Raw genomic sequence first — 4,799 nt, forward strand, 5'->3', positions numbered from 1 at the left:
TCAACCTGATAAGCTTAAACCCAAATCGGAGAAATGTGTCTTCATAGGATACCCAAAGGAGACTGTTGGGTACACCTTCTATCACAGATCCGAAGGCAAGACTTTTGTTGCTAAATTCGGAGTTTTTATAGAGAAGGAGTTTCTCTCGAAAGAAGTGAGTGGGAGGAAAGTAGAACTTGATGAGGTAACTGTACATGCTCACTTATTGGAAAGTAGTTCATCACAGAAAACGGTTTCTGGACACCTACACCAATTAGTGAGGAAGTTAATGATGATGATCATGAAACTTTATCAAGTTGTTACTGAACCTCGTAGGTCAACCAGAGTAAGATCCGCACCAGAGTGGTATGGTAATCCTGTTCTGGAAGTTATATTACTAGACCATGACGAAACTACGAACTATGAAGAAGCGATGGTGAGCCCAGATTCCGCAAAATGGCTTGAGGCCATGAAATCTGAGATGGTATCCATGTATGAGAACAAAGTGTGGACTTTGGTTGACTTGCCCGTTGATCGGCAAGCAATTGAGAATAAATGGATCTTCAAGAAGAAGACTGACGCTGACGATAATGTTACTGTCTATAAAGCTCGACTTGTTGCAAAAGGTTTTCGACAAATTCAAGGGATTGACTACGATGAGACCTTCTCACTCGTAGCAATGCTTAAGTCTGTCCGAATCATGTTAGCAATTGCCGCATTTTATGATTATGAAATTTGGCAAATGGATGTCAAAACTGCATTCCTGAATGGATTTCTGGAAGAAGAGTTGTATATGATGCAACCAGAAGGTTTTGTCGATCCAAAGGGAGCTAACAAAGTGTGCAAGCTCCAGCAATCCATTTATGGACTGGTGCAAGCCTCTCGGAGTTGGAATAAACGCTTTGATAGTGTGATCAAAGCATTTGGTTTTATACAGACTTTTGGAGAAGCATGTATTTACAAGAAAGTGAGTGGGAGCTCTATAGCATTTCTGATATTATATGTGGATGACATATTGCTGATTGGAAATGATATAGAATTTCTAGATAGCATAAAGGGATACTTGAATAGAAGTTTTCTCTATGAAAGACCTCGGTGAAGCTGCTTACATATTGGGCATCAAGATCTATAGAGATAGATCAAGACGCTTAATTGGACTTTCACAAAGCACATACCTTGACAAAGTTTTGAAAAATTTCAAAATGGATCAAGCAAAGAAAGGGTTCTTGCCTGTGTTACAAGGTGTGAAGTTGAGTAAGACTCAATGCCCGACCACTGCAGAAGATAGAGAGAAGATGAAAGATGTTCCCTATGCTACAATCATAGGCTCTATCATGTATGCAATGTTGTGTACCAGACCTGATGTGTGCCTTGCTATAAGTCTAGCAGGGAGGTACCAAAGTAATCCAGGAGTGGATCACTAGACAGCGGTCAAGAACATCCTGAAATACCTGAAAAGGACTAAGGATATGTTTCTCGTTTATGGAGGTGACAAAGAGCTCATCGTAAATGGTTACGTTGACGCAAGCTTTGACACTGATCCGGACGATTCTAAATCGCAAACAGGAAACGTGTTTATATTAAACGGTGGAGCTATCAGTTGGTGCAGTTCTAAGCAAAGCGTCATGGCGGGATCTACATGTGAAGCGGAGTACATAGCTGCTTCGGAAGCAGCAAATGAAGGAGTCTGGATGAAGGAGTTCATATCCCATCTAGGTGTCATACCTAGTGCATCGGGTCCAATGAAAATCTTTTGTGACAATACTGGTGCAATTGCCTTGGCGAAGGAATCCAGATTTCACAAGAGAACCAAGCACATCAAGAGACGCTTAAATTCCATCCGGGAATTAGTCCAGGTGGGAGACATAGGAATTTGCAAGATACATACGGATCTGAATGTTGCAGACCCGTTGACTAAGCCTCTTCCACGAGCAAAACATGATCAGCACCAAGGCTCCATGGGTGTTAGAATCATTGCTGTGTAATCTAGATTATTGACTCTAGTGCAAGTGGGAGACTGAAGGAAATATGCCCTAGAGGCAATAATAAAGTTATTATTTATTTCCTTATTTCATGATAAATGTTTATTATTCATGCTAGAATTGTATTAACCAGAAACATAATACATGTGTGAATACATAGACAAACAGAGTGTCACTAGTATGCCTCTACTTGACTAGCTCCTTGATCAAAGATGGTTAAGTTTCCTAACCATAGACATGAGTTGTCATTTGATTAACGGGATCACATCATTAGGAGAATGATGTGATTGACTTGACCCATTCCGTTAGCTTAGCACTAGATCGTTTAGTTTGTTGCTATTGCTTTCTTCATGACTTATACATGTTCCTATGACTATGAGATTATGCAACTCCCGTTTACCGAAGGAACACTTTGTGTGCCACCAAACGTCACAACATAACTGGGTGATTATAAAGGTGCTCTACAGGTGTCTCCAAAGGTACTTGTTGGGTTGGCATATTTCGAGATTAGGATTTGTCACTCCGATTATCGGAGAGGTATCTCTGGGCCCACTCGGTAATGCACATCACTATAAGCCTTGCAAGCATTCCAACTAATGAGTTAGTTGCGGGATGATGTATTACGGAATGAGTAAAGAGACTTGCCGGTAACGAGATTGAACTAGGTATTGAGATACCGACGATCGAATCTCGGGCAAGTAACATACCGATGACAAAGGGAACAACGTATGTTGTTATGCGGTCTGACCGATAAAGATCTTCGTAGAATATGTAGGAGCCAATATGGGCATCTAGGTCCCGCTATTGGTTATTGACCAGAGAGGTGTCTCGGTCATGTCTACATTGTTCTCGAACCCGTAGGGTCCGCACGCTTAATGTTCGTTGACGATATAGTACTATATGAGTTATGTATGTTGGTGACCGGATGTTGTTCGGAGTCCAGGATGAGATCACGGACATGACGAGGAACTCCGGAATGGTCCGGAGATAAAGTTTGATATATGGGATAATAGTGTTTGGTCACCGGAAGGGTTCCAGAATTCACCGGAAGGGGTTCTGGATGTTTCCCGAAATGTTTGGGTACGAGAACACTTCATTTGGGCCAAAGGGGAAAGCCCGCAAGGTTTTTGGAAAGCACAAAAGGAAGTTTTGCAGAGTCGAGGGGCCAGACGCCAGGGTCCCTGGCGTCTGGGTCCAGACGCCGGGAACCCTGGCGTCTGGCCCTGGAGTCCGAGAAGGACTCTTGCCTTTCGGGTGAAACCGACTTTGTGGATGCTTTTACTCCAAGTTTCGACCCCAAGGCTCAACATATAAATAGAGGGGTAGGGCTAGCACCCAAGACACATCAAGAAACACCAAGCCGTGTGCCGGCAACCCCATCCCCTCTAGTTTATCCTCCATCCTAGTTTTCGTAGTGCTTAGGCGAAGCCCTGCAGAGATTGTTCTTCACCAACACCGTCACCACGCCGTCATGCTGCCGGAACTCATCTACTACTTCGCCCCTCTTGCTGGATCGAGAAGGCGAGGACATCACCGAGCCGAACGTGTGCAGAACTCGGAGGTGTCGTGCTTTCGGTATTTGGATCGGTCAGATCGTGAAGACGTACGACTACATGAACCGCGTTGATATAACGCTTCCGCAAACGGTCTACGACGGTACATAGACAACACTCTCCCCTCTCATTGCTATGCATCACCATGATCTTGCATGTGCGTAGGAAATTTTGAAATTACTACGTTCCCCAAAAGCAGGGAGGCCGTGGAAACAGCAGCTCAAACATGGAGGAAACGGCCTGATGCAGAGAGTTCAATGGCAACTTGACGCGTCGGCGGAAGCAGACTGATGTGGCACCACGGCTGAGGAGCAAAGCCAAGGCGAGGCTTTGGTGGGGACTCGGCATAGTGGTGGCCAGCTCAGAAATGAGACGGACACTGGCCCCTTCAACACGCGGCGGTGAACGGCCCAGAGGCAGAGCTGGCTTGAAGGCAACATGTATCCGGGTCGTGGTTGGTTTGACCGACTCGTTCAATCGTATGCACACTGGAATCTTGCATTGATGTTTCCGATAGTAGGCAGTGTTTGAAAACCCAAAAATCTGGTCTGTATTGAATTAGTACTAGCATCGCTTATAGTGCAATAGGAGACAAAAAATTAATCTTGTGGATCAGCCTTGACCACCACGTGAGGAGCAGTAGCATCATAGTACTATTTCTCGATTGATGATGAGTTGTTGGAATCGGCGGCAGCAAAACCTTTTAATATCATAGGGGCAGTAGGCTATAGCAAAAATTGCGTAATGGCTGGTGGTCTCCTCGGGACTTGAAGCATATATGTGGAGGCGAGGAGGAGTAGGGGAACTCGGCAGATCCGGCCGTAACCTTGGATCGGTTTGTCCATATACGTACAACAGATTAACCCCTTCAATCTAGGACTTGGCGGAGCTGCGGTTTAGACGGATCTCATCATGTTTGATGACTCAAACAATAGAACCCTTATCCTCTTGATCTCGAAACTTTGCACTATAAACTCCAAATTTAATCATGACTCTGATCATCAAATCGTCTTTTCTTCATCTGACCAATCGCGAGCTTTCCGAAACCCTGAGAAAGATCCCTCCAAGAACTCAACACCACCGTGCGCAGGCCCCACGGTGGGCTCCAACTGTCGTGGATTTGTCACGGCAGATGTCCTCGTTGAAAGGACTTAGTCGTGAGGCCAACGCATCTATCTGGTAGCTTGAGAGGGGTTGAGCGGGACAAGAGACGCGAGGTTTTACCCAGGTTCGGCCCCTCACGGTGGAGGTAAAAGCCTACATCATGCTTCCTTGATATTGGTGA

The sequence above is a fragment of the Triticum urartu genome, chromosome 3 (assembly GCF_003073215.2).
Source record: "Triticum urartu cultivar G1812 chromosome 3, Tu2.1, whole genome shotgun sequence".
NCBI lineage: Eukaryota > Viridiplantae > Streptophyta > Magnoliopsida > Poales > Poaceae > Triticum > Triticum urartu.